Source organism: Lampetra planeri, chromosome 4 (assembly GCF_965212315.1).
Source record: "Lampetra planeri chromosome 4, kcLamPlan1.2.h2, whole genome shotgun sequence".
Lineage (NCBI taxonomy): Eukaryota > Metazoa > Chordata > Hyperoartia > Petromyzontiformes > Petromyzontidae > Lampetra > Lampetra planeri.
This window is the reverse complement of record NC_136110.1, coordinates 2,206,449-2,223,631: the sequence shown is the minus strand read 5'-3', so window position 1 is coordinate 2,223,631 and position 17,183 is coordinate 2,206,449. Positions and strand designations below refer to the sequence as shown.

Below are 17,183 nucleotides of genomic sequence, written 5' to 3'. Positions count from 1 at the left end.
TACACATCGTAAGCATTCACTTGAGCGTGTGCCACCGATTTAGAGTTGTGACACCGCGACGAATATCTGCCGCAGTAAGTCTTGACCATTCGCGATCTCGCGCGCGTGCGCTGTTACGAGTCTGGCCCATCACGAATTCCACGCGTTTCTCACACACGGAGTCAGCTCTCATGTAATGACACTGTTGGTGAAGGCTGTTGTGAAACTGGCTCGGACTCTAGGATGGATCCCGGAGTATCTCCCGCCCCGTGTTCTGGCTCTCTGGGTTTTTTTTTGGGGGTGGGGGGCAGTAGGGGCCCCGGTGGGAAGTGCCCTGTGGCCGTGTCGCCACGAACTGGGGGTGTGTCGCACCGCGAGGTTGCATATCGGAGATGGTGTCGAACACTCCCCTTGCTCGGCAAGAGGAGTGCTGGAGCGGAGTTCATGCTCTTGTCGATGACTGGCCATAGGACAGACGTTTCGATTTAGTCGGCGTAACCTTGAGCAAATAATATGCATTTTTAACCACGATTAGCACGCTTGGCTGCGTACGGTGCGAAATAAGTTCGGCATACGTACACACAAGCATGCGCATGCGATTGAATGCCCTTTATTGCATAGTGCACTAAAAAAACAAGTACATTTTTAAATTACTTATTGTGAAACAACTCGTCAAAAAACTCTACTCTGCAGGTAATTGATAATCAATACTGCATGAAGGTGAATGCGATGTTGAAATGTAATGACATCTGCCAAACTGGCAGCAGGAAGAGTATGTATGAGAAGGAAAGTGTAAGCAGTAAGGTGTGCATGGTTTGCCAGCTCCTAAATTGCTGAAACTCAACACTTTTTCCTCGTCACAGGCTATGTCCCAATTTCAAATTTCTGCCAACTGTATTAATCTGTATCTTGACTCGATCGAAATAAATCACGCGCCATTTTTGAAATTAAAAACGTGCCATCCAAATTGTTAATGATGGGAAATGAATGAAGGAATAAATTATTAAATAGGTCTGTGGGCTTTTGAAGATGGTACCTCGAATGTACGTGCGTATTTTGAACTTCTTTCGCACCGTACGTAGCCAACCGTGCTCATCGGAGGTGCGTAAACATTTAACCTTATAGAATTACAAGCGTTTAAACCCTGCGTGTTTTTTTCACCCTATTTTATCAACGAATTTAATACTTTTCTGGTTCAATATATTCTAAGATTTTAATCTTCATTTTTCCTCCAGACAATGATTTATAGATTTTCTTAGTGAAATAAGTAAATAAATACATGTATACGTGCGCTCGCGAATAAACAAATTACCCACGTGTTGCATCGTGCCAAATATGTCAGACAGCTTGCCCCTGTGCTGCGTAAACTACAAAGCGCTGATAATGTATTTAGTTCAACAGTTCATCGATAAGCCTGGCACTGACCGAACCAGATAGCTCAGGTCACGTCACTACACAAATGCGTCATGTCTGTTGTTGCAACGCTCGCATTGATCTCTTCCGGTTGCCACATTCGTTATCGATTGATTATTCCGTACGGCACGGGACTGACAAGCTCTAGCATTGAAGATTAACACAAACACACACAGACACACACTCACTCTCGAATGATGTTCATGTCTGCAAGTGGCGAGGATGGAAATCATTTGACTCAAACCATCATCCCTCCACGGTCGACAAAATAGGTACCACTCTGGTGGTGAAGTTCACAGTGATTGCCCTCTGGAAAGACTCTCCCCCACCATAGGAATTTGGGAATTCCCATCACTGGCTCGACAGAGCTGTGGCCAGGAGATGAGCAGCAATGTCCCCATGCTGATTTGGGCAGGAAGTCACTGACTTTTGGCGGCGATGCGAGGGCATGCTTACAGGATTTGCAGAATGTCACTTTTAAAAGTCACCGCTCACACAAAAAGCACCCCCCCCCCCAGTGGCATGGCAGAATTGTGGTTTGTTTGGTTTTCACAGCGACCGCTCGTACCCAAAGGGACAGCGCCTGTAGGCAGCTTGTGTCTGTGTGTGCAGACGTGTACACACGGACGAAGATCCACCGTTCAGCTTTGACAGCGGGGAGCGGTGGTGTAGCGGTTGGCACGCTGCTATACGAACCCGTCAAACAGAGTTAGATTACCGCTCACGGCCAACACCAGTGACGGTTATTTGAAGCGTTCCCGGGCCTCCCCTAGGTCGACTCAGACTTCAAATAAGCACCTGGTGCGATGTGTAAACATCGCCACTCGGCAGACGAGGGCTACCGGACGTGGTGATGGCCACCCACCCCACAGGTGAGCCGTGCCGGCTTTCATAGCTGCTACTCGCTAACACAACTTGCCCCAACAGTCTGTTAGGGGCTATACGGGGGGAGGGGGGAGGGTCTTTGTCACAGTGACACGCGGTATGCCCGATGGCTTTAGGAATTGCATTTATGATGATCATACAGAACAGAGGTGCAGTGAAAATTTCGATTTAAAGCTTTCGTGACTGCAGGGATTCATCTTCTTGGTTCTTTCGGTAAAGTCACGTAGACGCTATCGCCTCGACAGACCTGGTTTTCACCTGAGGACGGCTGCTTGCGTTGTGGCCGAAACGTCGTGAGAATGATTTTCTGATGGTTTATTTGTATTATTTTATTACTTCCCTTCTACGTGACTTTACCGAAAGAACCAAGAAGAAGAGGTGCAATGGCTTAGTCCGGCTCTCTATTCAGTGCACTCTCAAGTATTCATGTTTTTGGGGGGAAGGTGGTGGGTCGCGATTTGAATACCGTCCTCTCTTTTTTAATGCGTTACAAAATAGCGGCCACTAGTGGCTGAAGTGGTCAGGTAAGCCCCGTTTTGTACGTATGTTGAACGTCTTTCGCACCGTATGTAAGCCGAGTGGGACGCCCGAACAACCTCAACCGGCTCCTCTCGATCCGGAGGAGCAGCGGTTCGACTCTGAGGCTCTCCCTGGATTACCGAGCTCCTCACCCAATCACGGAGAGTGAGGCCCGGCAACCCCGCGGACAAGCCTCATTTCGGCCCCTTGTACCCACGCTCTCATCCGTTCGGTCATTATACGATGCTACTACAGTGGCGCGATGGTCGATGCACATAGATGGACTCGCAATCCAGGGGTCGTCGGTTAAAATTCGATCTCTCGCACGGCAGTTGGAACGGCGCCTCTGGCACTATCCACCGCGAGCGGTATGAATGGGTGCATGGCAGTCCAGCGAGTGGCAGGTCGCGTTTGCTGGGGGTAAAGTGTTGGGCATATTCAACACCCACCTCTTCCGAGATGTCTGACCAGCATCGAAAGAGGAGGTCAACTATCATCTAATGGGACTCCTTTTCGTGGCGGTCCTTCCACCAGCAGTGGCATCAGCAAGAAATTGCAGGGCTGCGTCTTTGCCCGATGTTACTTGCTTTGTTGCTTAGGCCGAGGTCCATGCATTGACTGCTTCCAAGACTCGAAATCGTATGAAACACGCGACAACACAAAGTGATTGCCACTTCTCGCTGTGTGGCTGCGGTGTTGGGTTACAGCAGGAGTGTCGTTAGGTGAACGCAAGGGGTCATACGAATTGCTCATGGAATTGTGACATTTGTGAATTAATATTTCAGATGGGCCCTTTGTAGAGACGCTCAATATCACGATTCTAGTCAAACACATTTTCTAATTCCTCTTTTATTAAGAAAGGAAGGCTTAGAATTGGCATACGAGAGGAAATTTTCAACAAGAGTGAGAAAATCGCGCTGAAATTAATTATTATAAATGAATATTATATCCTAACGGTTTATTCGCTTTCTTACATGATTGTATGCTCACCGCATATCGCTTAACAATTTTTAAATTGGATGTTCTTTAACCTTCTCGATTAACAAGTACGTCATTTTAATTTGCTCGCACTCAAATGAACGCCAGCCGGGTTTTGCACGAATTCACGGTTCGGCACTTTTAAAAGAGCCACAATCAAACACGTCCCTCCGCTCCGCTCATTTCATTTCGGAGAAAAAAAGTTACCTTGCGTGCGCTGTGGGCTTCCGCGCGCAGATGAACAACCTTCAGAGATCACGAACAAGGAGCAGGCAGACTTAAAAAAAAACATCTGTGGCATTGTTCGCTCGGGGCAGTTACAGCCGCGCAAAACAACAGGACGATTCTTCTAAGTTGTTCTCTGAATTGCCTTCGATGAAACTCCGTTGGGTTTTTTTCTTCTTAAATATTTTTGCAAAAACTAAATGTGTGCGCGGTTTATGGTTACGTTCGATGCAAGGTACGTAGGGAGCGAGACATTCATAACAACTGCCATTGTCTCTCTTACCCCACGTCTGTAATTATCGCAATCGTCAGCGATGGTCAATGCACAGCTGGACAAAGGCCTCGCCAGGCTGCTGTCGCCATCACCTATCGTGGTCACGCGAAGCGCAACAACCCGTGGAGAGGTCTGCACGCGAGCGAATTTCATGGCTCCATCTCTACGGTAGGCGTAGTCCTCCCTCTCGACCACTTGCTATTGTCCTGCCCAAGCCCACTTCCGATGATGTCTCTGACTTGCATGCGCTTCTCTATCCTCACGTCCACGATATGCTTACTTGTCCAGATTTTTTGGCTTTTGTGTGCAACCGCAAAGATACTTGAACTCGGAAACATCATCACAGCGGGAATATGTTTTGGGCTGTTTCTAAACAGCTGTACAGTAATTCAACGTTTCGCGATATGATTTGGGTTCGTGATGTCAATTGGAATTTGTCAGTGACCAACCGCGTGACATCTATCCAGACGACGAGGACTTGCCGAGTGTTGTCGATGGGACTGCGAGGTGCTCACGGCAGATGGCATCACTGAGGGCACTCCTCGTATTTGTGGGTTTTCTCCGGTCACTCGCGCGTGACGCCGGACACTTGTTAGTGGCATTGATTAAACATCCCAGTGCCGGCAGGACCCTCTTAACACACACAGTCTCGAGACTCATTGAGGCTTCCTCTGTCAACAACAAATAGCAAATATTACACAGTGACGGCATGTTTAGTGGTTTATGAAATTTCAAAGAAAACATTATTCCTTGACACACTGAGCAGGGAATTAAAGCTTACGTTAATAATCTATTTAACAAAAAGGCACAACACTCGATTTGTGGCGAATGAGGGACAGAACTTTTTTTTTTCTCCCGAAGCAAATTTAAGAAGACCACCGTCGAATCTTCAAGAGTCAAGAGCGCACCAATTAAATTGCAATTATTTTGGACTTTACGGTTCAATGGAAAGTGCCGAGGCCCAAATGAGGCAACCAACATACGCCGCAATGAAACTTAAATGTGGGGTGGGGGCGAGGGGGGGGGGGGACTGCGTTGTGCAATTCACAAGAACCCACGCAGAGCCTCAAGAGCACACTTGCTCCTGTCATTGTCTCGGACACAATGGACTGCTAAACCGAATTTTCCAATAGAAATTTGACAGAACCCGCTTTGTAGTCGGAAGAAAGAAAATGTTGTAAAAAAACACAACAACAACGCAGCTAGCCACCTGGAAACCAACCGTTTGATCTGACCCACCGCCTGTTAACGTGAGGAAACGCGTGAGTGCACCCCAAAGCCACGTGACATGTTGTTATTTTCACGGTTATGACACAAATTTAAATACAATTGTATACCGTAATCTCTTCCAGGATGGCTGGCCAGCTTGGACACGTGGGCCGAACACCCTCGGGCGGAGGCTCTTTCTCCAGCAGGGCCGTGAGGAAGCAATTGCAGGGCTGTACCTTTACCGCGTAATGTGGGAATCAATATGTAAGTCGTATGTTGGCTGGTTTCAGGTAGACCCTGCAAGGTCCATATGTACATTGTGTAATCATTATATATTCTACAGCAAGCATAATAATAATAATGATGATGATAAATAATTTCAGCAAATTCACCGCTACTTGAGTGCGGTCGCACTCAAGAGGCCCCTCCCTCCCCTCCCCACCCAGCCCCTCCCCACCCAGCCCTACCCTCCCCATCAGCCCCTCCCCACCCAGCCCCTCCCCACCCAGCCCTACCCTCCCCATCAGCCCCTTCCCACCCAGCCCCTCCCTCCACACCCAGCCCCTCCCTGCACGACGGACGGACACAATAATCCCCTGTGGGCTGGTGTAACCAATATAAAAATTGTACATGTACGACTAAGCTCAGAGGGAGCTATCAAGCGTTCAACCCATGCTCTGGTAAAAAAAAAAAACATCTTCAAAATGTGTGCAGTGCATTAATAATGCAGGCAAATACACAGAGGGATTGTTAAGGCGTCGTGTTTTGAAAGGACGTCTTGATCCTCATATCTATTTATCTGATATACTTGCCACGGTCCGAGATTAGCTCGTGTGCGGACAATCTTTGCGCTAACTGCTATTTGGCCTCCAGAATGACAATTATTCAAGTATTTGTTTATCTATTATATTCACAATGTGAACAGTTGATGTACGAGGTGAAGAGAGGCGAATGGCTCAGGTTAGTCTCCGTGTTTAAATAGAAGAACGATTGAGACGTTATTCCACGAAGGAAAGAATTACATTTCAATCTGTAACATTTGCTAAGCAGGTGCCTTCGTTTGCCTGGTGATAGCATGGCAGCCAAAGGAGGAAAACGTCCGATGCAGTACAACCCCCGGGGAGATGGAGCAATGGGATTAGCTCGTGTACAGCGGTGGCATGGATTGTGGAATCGGTTGACCATGACGGATGGCAACAGATCGGAGAAGTTATCGCGTGCGGCACTCAATAATTAACAGCCGGTGAAAGCGGAATTTTAATCACAATCAGTGCAGGAAAGTCGTAGATATAAATACGTCCACGGAAATTAGAGGGATCGTTTGTGTAAACATATATATCTCTTTCATAATTACGTTATACATTTTCCTCTTGATGTGCAAATTATTTTGTCAAGGCGCTCTTCTTCCCCCCCTCCAACCCAGCTTCAATATACGCTCCAAGCTTGGTGGTGTTTCATTCTTCACCTGAGGACGGCTGCTTGCGTTGTGGCCGAAACGTCGTGAGAATTATTTTATTGTTTTATTTTTATTATTTTATTACTTCCCTTCTACGTGACTTTACCGAAAGAACCAAGAAGATACGTTATACATATTTATTATACATAAATTGTTCATTATCAGTTGACGACATAACAATGTTTTCAAACTAAATCACCATATCAAAACGCACGTTTCATATTTAATGCGCGTCCGTCGACACGTGCATCTGTCTTGCCTCCCAGCGACACAAAAGTGTATTCTTGTCACCGAATGTCAACTTTGCGCGAGAACACCGCGTCCCCCTGCCCATGATTGATCGCGCCGAACGTGGGCTGCGGCGGAAAAACATTTTTTTTTTTAAATAAACGACGACCAAAATACTCCGCGGCGTTGAATCGTCATTATCGTCATCATTAGTCGTATTATATTATTTCTGTTTTGCTTCCTCCTGTGATCGTCGACTCACACGCAATCGCACTCTCGTGAGCGAGGTCTCATTATAGCCTCGGCCACCGCTTTGGGATCGTCGACTGTAAATGTCGCCATGGGCAGAGCAGCTCATCCTTGCAGCCAATTCATGGTCGGACGAGTGGATTTAGAAGGGACGATGCCGAGGGTGGACCTTGGGACCAACACCACACCTGCTGTCATGGGAACAAAAAATAGAGAAGTCGTTCTTATTAAAACAAAAGATGAACTCCCTCTTAAAATTAATGTAGCTGCCACATTCCTGGCACCCCTGCCGGGTTTGAATCATGAAAGTGTGTGCCATCTATCTAATTTATATTCTTCGCCGGCGTACGATGGGTGGAGAATGCATGCAACAAAATAATACCCTCCCCTTCCACACGAGTGCAAGCTGTTGTGCTTTTGAACCGAAGGTAACGATATTGCATGCGACGTGGAAACTTGCAACGTGACCAGGCGACATACTTTTCTTTTATTAATGGCGAATTCCAAAACACAAATTTACAGCCCGTTGTCAGGCCACTGCTGGGTGAGGGCCTCTCCTCGACGTGTCGGTCATGAGGAGGGAGGGGCGGGGGGTTGCCATACTTCATTACATCGGTCAGCACCGGTTGGTTGAAGGTGAATGGCCCGCCAGCTGTTAAGATGCTGTCCGTGGCTGGGAATCACACATAGGGAGCCCTGGTGGCGAGATGTTAATTACCTCGCCCGGTATAAAGCAGATCGTAGGTTCGATCCCGATCCCGACGCCTGTATATTTGGAGTTTGCGTGTTCTCCCCGTGGTCGCGTGGATATTTCTCCAGGTCCTCCAGTTTTCCCTCCACATTTTGAATCAACACGCGTTTGGAGTATTCGGTTGCTATACATTTCCGCATGATAAGTCGTTTCGTTGAGCCGTCATATGTGGCTTCTGATAAATAGCTATAGAGCTCAGTGGGCCTTACCTGGTACAAAATAATGTTTTAGGGTCACCTGGTTCATAGCGTAGTGCGCTGACCACTGACCCTCCGCTCCAAACTTCCATGACAAAATCCTGCATGTGAATTCACTCCGTGTCACTTGGGGAGTCTTGCGGCAACGGCGTTTCCTGGTGAGGCTCTGTTTTCCCAAGAGCCTCTAGCATCAACACGAAAGCCCCACTTAAGGAGGAGCGTGAATGCAAGGCAGCTGGCAATTGCGAGGTTCCCCAGGTGTGTGCTGTCACGTCCTGTTCATCAATTGATGTTCGTGTGCAACAAGCTCCTCCTTTAAACCTCCACCCCGACTTTAAAATAATCCAGTGCAATTTGGTTTTTATACTGTTGTAGTGATACACACCATAGGTGACTCAGGAAACATAATCACATTAGAGATAATACGATGACTTTAATGGGTACAAATGATACGTCTCAGAATAATCTTAAATGAAGTATAGACTTACGTGCGGATTGCATCTTTTACCAATATGAACGTCATGCCATATTTGTTATATGCACACATATTGTCCACGTTCATCATCAGCAACAGCCATCGGCTAACCACTGCTGAACGAAGCCCTCATGTGGACTCCATCGTTCACAGTCCTGGGATGCGACGGTATATTTATGCCGGTGCTTGAACGTATCCCATTGCTCCATCTCTGCCGTGGTAATCGTCTCGCGCGTATGCCTTCCTTTGACTGCCATTACATGACCAGTCTGGCGAGAGGGCGCCACCGTGGCGAGATGTTAACTACCTTGCCTGGTCTACAGGAGGTCGCGGGTTCGATTTCGACCGTGACGCCTGCTGCTGTGTATTTGGAGTTTGCATGTTCACTCCCAGTTGTCACGTGCATTTTTATCCGGGTCCTCCGGGTTTTCCCTCCACCGTGAGGATCAACATCACGCGCTTAGAGTATTTGGCTGCTATAAGTTCCCACGTGATGATAATCCACTTTGCCGGGCTATCATTTGTGGCCAGGTCGCTTATGAAAAAGAGATATATAGCTCAGTGGGCCTTACCTGGTAAAATAAATATAAGCCATGCTGTATATTTCCCAAGCCCATCTACTTTCCTTTTATGTATAGCAACCGAGAAAGACACCACCCTGCTGTCATTATAAATGTAGCGGTGACCGTACAATGACATTTTGTGCGTAATTATTTACCGCTTTTCAAATGTTTTAAAGTTTTCCACAGCGATCTAAAAAAAAAACACCACCACGTCTCATTTTGCCCTCTCAGTGAACTACAGCTGAAGTCTCCCGCGCCTCCAATTAGCACAGTTGGCTACGTGCATACAACTGTCCTCTTTGTAATCCGCATTTGCCTTTCAAAACGTCCGAGATTATTACTGCATTGCTCATCCTCACACTGATGTTGAGCACTGTTTGGCGTGAACATTGCTCGCTACCGTGCCCACTTACACAGGTGTTTCATCGATGACGCAAAAATAAAAACTTGTCAGGCACAAGCCGAGTGATGATGCAAGCGGATCTTCTGCTGCAGCACGCAATCATTGTTTGCCACGAGCCAGAAGCCCTTCCAATTGTGTGGCTGGTGAGGAAAGGGTAAGTATATTTCAGGATGTGCATCGGTAAAGCAATCACGTTAGGAAAGTCCCTGCTCTCAGCAGCATCAATCAGAGCGGCAGATACGCTTCGTGCTATAAATCGATTAGCATTACAAATGTATAAAAATGTTTGCTCGGAAACTTTTGAATTATGTGTATCGTCTCGATGATGGCAGATTAATGAAACCAATGATCACGTTAAACTTTTTCTTTTTACATTTTAATTGAAGGACCAGTTTCTTCCTCTTACGTTAATGCCCTAATTGAAATTGTCTTCTCTATCCAGCCGTATTAATCAGCTAGCATTACTTCTGTAGTGAGTGCTGTACGGAAACAAATTCCCTCCGTTCTTGCGACGATTTACTGCTTTCAAAAGTAATCAGTGTGCGTGTTTCATGTTGCCGTTCTTTTCTCAAAACTAGATGAGCCCCGTCTTGTCAGAGAGATGTGTGTGTGTGTGTTTTTAAATCCTTTATATTAAGTTCACTTGCTTGCTTGCTTGCGCGCTTACGACCGTGCAAATCTTTCGGTCGTTTTTTAACTCACTTCCCGTTATCCAATCGAGCTGACATTTTGCACACAGACTCGTTGTGCGTGACAATTTATTTTCGTGAATTTTTTTTCCAAAATGTTACACTTTTTAGGAAAAAAAAATTATATTTAATTACCAATTGCTTAATGGTGGCAGGCAATCATCTGACCCATAGGTGGCAGCCATCTCAAGCCAGAGGACGAGAGGACTCTAGCCGCCACGCATATAAAGGATTTATAGTGAAAAACTTTGTTTTTACGGGTTAATTTTTTACACCCCTAGTATCTGAGCACAGGACAGTAGAAGGTCCATAATGCAGAGCGTCAGCACCAGAGAGAGCCGACCAAAGTGTGGCACGGATGAGGACCAAGACGTGCAATGGATTGGAAAAGTTACGGGATCGTGAGAAAAAGAGAGGATGGGAGAGAGTTCCAGAAAACAGAAAGGGAGCGCTACTAATTACCGCACAGCTGGTATGAATTAGCACAAGACGGAAATATGTGGAGAAAGTCGATTGCCAAGCATCAGCGACGCCCCCCCCCCATAACCCTTATTGTTTCAGAATGATGGTGATGATGATGGATGGGATAGCAAGTTGGGGAACGAGACAGTGGGAGTCGTTCCACGGCCGAGGAGTGCAATGAAAGATAAGGGAGATAAATGTTGTGTCCTGCAACATTGCAGTGGAGCACTGTGAGGATGAGAGAAAGAAGGAGGTGAGTGCCAAATGTAAAAACAATAAAACTGTAAATATGAAATAGCACGATGTAACACAATTTTTGTTCCTGGGTACTAAGTGTTATTTCCTAATTGTTTATGCCTAAAAAGTACAGAAAGTGGCTATTATTCCCCACGAACTTTGCTTTTGTGTACCAGCACAGTGATATTTTGAAATTGACCAATTTTCTATGAGAAAACGGTGCGAATTTGTGTCTTTTCGTTCACATAAGGTAAAAAAAAACATCATTATGAATCTAAATTAGCAGGTATTTATACTAAAGTAATACAAAAATTATGCTGGATGCAATTACCAGCGAAACGTCGTACTACTCAAATCGTAAATGTTGTGGATTTACTCTCCAACACACCGGTGGGCTGAAGTAGTAAACCAATTGGCGCGTTCTGTTCACGTGACAAATCTCACTGGCTGTGTCGGGTGGTGGAGCGTTACGACACATTTACACTTTCGCAATCTAACCCAAAAACCTTTATTATGAATATTATTGGTCGCGAAAGCCTGCTTCGTGTTAAAAAAACGAGTGTTTTTGTCGCCACTTCAATTAAACGTAAATATTTTACTCTTGAGTCAAATTGAGTGCGCAACCGATTGAACGCCATCGATTAATTTAATTTACTTATTTGTGCAGCATGCACGTGACCGGCCCCGAGAGACCATCGTCTCGCCGCACTTGAGAATCCCGACATTAACGAGGCGCGCGCGTGCGCGCCTCTTCCCGAATGCAGATCTGCACTTTGACACATGGGAGTCATCGAGCCACATTTGGCAAGCCGCTCGATTGCTACGTTGGCAGAAGTTTTGGCACCGGTGCGACCACCGTGACCTCTGCCATCACCCCCCCCCCACCCCCCGCCAACCCCCCCCCCCATGTGTGTGTTCAACGCGGTGCGAAGATGGCTGCTGACAACCACCTTTGGGCGAAACGTGACACCCACGCGTCTGCTACTTGTGGTCTAACAAAGTGTAAATTGTCGATGTTCCTGCATCGTTTCTCTTATGCGTTCGTCGTATCGCAGTATCGTGTGCTTGTTTGGTTGATATGTAATAAAGGATTCGACCACGATCTCTGGCTCAGTGTCCTTTATTTAGTCCGTACTGTATTACCCACACGGCTGTCTCCTCTTTGCTTAGTCCCCACCGTGCTGGCTCCGATGTCTCTCTCTTCTCCACCAGCAGCCCCTCTGTTGGCCTCTGTCGCTCCTGTAGCCCCCACAGCAGCTCCGCTGCTGTTACTCACTCTCAGCCCCCTTGGCTGTAATCGCTGCTGCTCTTCTCGCTCTTGCTTACTCCGCAGCTCTGACAGCCTCGTGCTGTCTCGCCTCCTCGTCGCTCCTGCGACTCTTGGCAGCCACACCGCTGCCTCTCACACACAGCCTTGCTGCCTATTTCTATCTGCAGCTTTACACCTCCCAGTAGCTCCCTACTGTTCCCGGGGTTGGCTCCCGCTCCGACGGTGCCCCCTCGGCTCGTACGCCCGCGTGGCCCCACACCTTTCCATTCACACCCCGACTGACTTCTCTTTCCGGTTTACCCGCTTAAGGACCCCAACCTTTTCACCCACGTCACCTGGCTCCGCCTCCTCGTGACGTCACATCCGGAAGGTCGCTTTCGCCCGCATTACACCACCCTCCCCCATAGAAAAAACCCAGCCGACCTCGGCTGAACAATACCAAAGCGTAATGCGGTGAACCGACCTTCCCCCTCAAAGGACACTAAGCATGCAATATAACAACAAGAACAACAACACAAGTAACATCGACGAACGTACGAAAGCATGCGATAAATACGACGGCAAGAACAAGAACAATAACAACATACAATCAACGAAACGTAAGTGATTTGGAACGAGTGCGGGTCGCCGGCCCGTCCCGGACGGTCGGCGGCCCACTTGTAGAACGGGGACGCGATGGAACACGAGGAATGACAGGGGGTAAATCCCCTGCTGCGATTGGAAGTCCACCGACGTCTCGTGTCCCTGACGAATCAGTCTTGGTCGTGTTCCGCGAATGCGCCTGCAGCGGGGTCGGAAGGGTTGCAGGGCTCGAAGGTCCCGCAGCCCTGGCAGGCGCACTCCGAACAGGCCCACTCCTCCCCCGCGGTGTCACGGTCGGCCTGTCTGTTTCGGAGGTTCCTTGGTCGGCTTGTCCGGTGTTGTGGCCTCCTGCTGCGGCGGACCCGGGAAGCGGGCCCAGCAATCCCTGGCGTAATGGCCCCTACGGCCGCAGCGGAAGCAATCGGCATCGTTGCGCCGAAGCGCAGGTCTTGCATCCCGACGGCCCCGTTCCGATGGCGTAGCGCGCGGCCCCGGCCTTCCGCGTCCCGACCATGGAGAGGAGGCGGCCGTCAGCTCCCGAGGACCCCGCTCATCCGGCACATAGATCGCCTTTGTGGGGTCCCACCCCATCGCGCCTCCTTCCTTGACGGGCCCACCCGTCCATGCCGCCACTTGCTTCCAGCGACGGAGATTAAACTGCGCATCCAGACACTTTGCTGCCGCCCTGGACGTGAGCTTCTCATGCCCACACACAGGCATGGGGATCCCCAGATCCCGAGACAGCTCCAGCATTTTTCCCAATATGAGAGGCTCGAGCAGATCCTGTGGCGTCTCAGGATATGCTGCCATGGCCAGCTCCAACACCGCACCCCTGAACGCCACGGGCGATTCTTCGGGTGCTCGTTGTCGTTGAGCGAATCGCCGATGCGCGTCGTCAGGTGGCTCATAGGCGTCGGCCATTTCCTCAAAAACTCCACATAAAGTCTTCTTCTTATCGGCCGTTATGGAACGGAAAAAGCGAACAGATTCGTCGTCCAGTAGAGTCGGCAACACTTCCAAAGCCTCCGCATCGGTCCATCTTGCTGAACGAACCGCCGCCAAAAATCGGCAGGCGAAAGCGCTCCAATCGCCCCCGATAGAGAATTCCTTAACTGTAGTAAGGTGGCGACTCCGACTCCTCTTTACGCCGTCTTCCAATGATGGTTGTTCTGGAGGCAAATTCAAAATGGCGTCGGCCCGCGGCGTGGCCAAGATGGCAATTTGGCGCCGCGGAGCGCGCAAGATGGCGTCTTCTTGCCGCGTGGCTAATGGCGGCGGCAGGGCAGGCAACGTGGCGGCCCGTGGAGCACCTTCTCCTTCCGCCGTCGTCCTTGGCGTAACGAGGTGACATAGATGCGCCAGGACGTCCCTGAGTGTCTCCAGTTGTTCTGCCACCTGTTGCCATCTTTGATCAGCGTCCGATGTTGTTGACGGACCCGCCATCGCGCCGACATCTTCCACGCCCGTCCCCGTGCTCGCCTCAGCAGGGCTCTCCTCCACCACCCCAGCAGAATCCGTGGTCGGAGGGAATTCGTCGTCGTCGGACGAAGAAGCCGATGCTGGCGCCGGAGGAATTTTCTTCCTTACTTGCTTAGACATGCCGTTTCACTTCTGACACCAGTGTAATAAAGGATTCGACCACGATCTCTGGCTCAGTGTCCTTTATTTGGTCCGTACTGTATTACCCACACGGCTGTCTCCTCTTTGCTTAGTCCCCACCGTGCTGGCTCCGATGTCTCTCTCTTCTCCACCAGCAGCCCCTCTGTTGGCCTCTGTCGCTCCTGTAGCCCCCACAGCAGCTCCGCTGCTGTTACTCACTCTCAGCCCCCTTGGCTGTAATCGCTGCTGCTCTTCTCGCTCTTGCTTACTCCGCAGCTCTGACAGCCTCGTGCTGTCTCGCCTCCTCGTTGCTCCTGCGACTCTTGGCAGCCACACCGCTGCCTCTCACACACAGCCTTGCTGCCTATTTCTATCTGCAGCTTTACACCTCCCAGTAGCTCCCTACTGTTCCCGGGGTTGGCTCCCGCTCCGACGGTGCCCCCTCGGCTCGTACGCCCGCGTGGCCCCACACCTTTCCATTCACACCCCGACTGACTTCTCTTTCCGGTTTACCCGCTTAAGGACCCCAACCTTTTCACCCACGTCACCTGGCTCCGCCTCCTCGTGACGTCACATCCGGAAGGTCGCTTTCGCCCGCATTACAGATATAAGACGGCAGGACAATGGAGAGAAAAATGTCATCGTAATTCTTGTTCTGAATGTTTTTTTGTTCCTTCTGCGTTTATTAAGTACGTGTAATTGTTTGCTGTTTATTGAATGTTGAAACGGGCGAACGGGTTCAACATTCAATAAATAATGATTATAGTTATATTATTACATCGCAAGAACTTTAATAATGGGCGGCAGCTTGGGTGACCTTCATTCAGCAGTGGATTGACCATTGCTGATGATGACGATGATGATGAGATTACAGGCTATAGAAATAACTCGGTATTCTATTCCCGTCAGCAGTTATCATCAGTGGCGACGTTAACCTGCACGGACCAGAGCAGTGGAGTATGGTCAAACTACCCCGATGACTGGCAGTGTGGGGAGGCCTTCACTAAACTAGAGCTAGATTGGCAAGTTCTCAATATTATTATGATCATCATAATGGCATACACTCAAATATAAAATCACTCCTTTGGCAATTTTCACTGATTCCAAATAAGTTTGTGTCGGCTGTTGTTGTTGTTGGAAAATCCAAATTAAAATTCCCAAGTGCTGTGTGAAAGCCCAACACAGGAGTAACATGGTTATAAAAGTACTCTATATTGCAACACATGAGCTTGGATTAACAAATGGGCAGCATATGGCGTGTGACCAAATTACAAGGTAATTCAATTCATGATGCAGAAGAAAACTACACTGCACAATGAGCCAAATGATCAATCAACTTTATCTCTCTCTATATATATATCACACGCAAAGGAAACGTGCAAGCTTAATAAATGTGGTGTTGTTAAAATGTGTATGAGTGTTCCTTACTTCTTTGCCAGTTATAATTTACAGCGATTCTGTACTCGCACGGAGTCTCAAGACGCATTTATATTCAGGGCTTTGCTACATCGGGATGCTCGATCAATTTACACCAACGGGCGTTTGGCATCACGCGGTAGGAAATTCGAGTGCCCGGAGAAAACTCACACTTGCGAAGAGGTGTACCGCTCAAAGCTCCGCACAGATAGGTTCAAGAATCCATGACTGTAATATCATCTCGTGAGATAAAAAAAAGTACAATGCGAAACTTCACACGCGGTAACATCTCAGCATTAAGCAGATGTTGACTATTTAAAAAAAAATGGATGTAAACTCTTGCGTTCGCGACCTTTTAACTACGCCTTGCCGCAAAGTTGTTACATGCCGGGTGAATTGTTTCCCTTCCTGTTGCCCTCTGGTGACACGTCAGAGCAGCTCACAGGAGGAGGGACGCAGGGCCCGTGAATGCCAGATCACCGTCTTCCTAATTGGTGATGAAAAAAACAGTCAGCGTTGTCGAACCTTGGCTTTCCACGAAGGCATCGGCGGTGTGGGATCGTCAGGTGTGGGATCGTCAGGAGTGGAGACGTCAGTTGTGGGATCGTCAGTTATGGGATCGTCAGCTGTGGGATTGTCAGGTGTGGAGTCGTCAGGAGTGGGAACGTCACGTGCCTCGCGTTCAGACGCATGCTTACTTTAAAAACAGTCGACGATTTCTGCCACTTATTCGGTTGATTAACTAATGAACTCACTCACTGATCCACGTTCTACCTCTCTATCTCGCACACAATGGGGGTCCATTCAATTTCCCACAATTTTCGAAACTTTCTCATTGAAGATGCCCAACGTGACCAATTAGCTTCCAGAATATGATTGAGCCATTTCCCAAAAAGTTGTTATTTTCCTTCTGTAGGCTATAGAGAGATGTAAATACCATCAAACTTAAAAAAATACACTTTTCTTTCTCATGTGTAAAATTAATTCGCTTTTTCTCATTTACAAAAACAAAATACAAATTTCCCCCGTGTAGCCTTAACATCCTTTTGGGGCAAGTGCTGTTAGCGAGCACCTATGAAAGCCGGCACGTCACACGAGGGGGTGGGTGGCCAGCACCACGCCCG

At 48.4% G+C, this 17,183-nt stretch overlaps 1 long non-coding RNA gene across 3 annotated transcripts in view; it reads left to right on the top strand.

The window, feature by feature from the left end:
* Positions 1 to 16,330, top strand: part of LOC144717567 (uncharacterized) — a 102,175-nt gene extending 85,845 nt beyond the window's left edge. The window contains exons 3-4 of one of the 3 annotated variants that reach the window (XR_013585123.1): positions 11,055 to 11,208; positions 15,553 to 16,330. This is a non-coding gene — a long non-coding RNA (uncharacterized LOC144717567). Of the gene's footprint in view, positions 1 to 4,311; positions 4,442 to 5,625; positions 5,901 to 11,054; positions 11,209 to 15,552 lie in introns of those variants that run through there. The other 2 variants (XR_013585122.1, XR_013585124.1) reach the window with 2 other exon arrangements.
* The last annotated feature ends 853 nt before the right edge of the window (positions 16,331 to 17,183 follow it).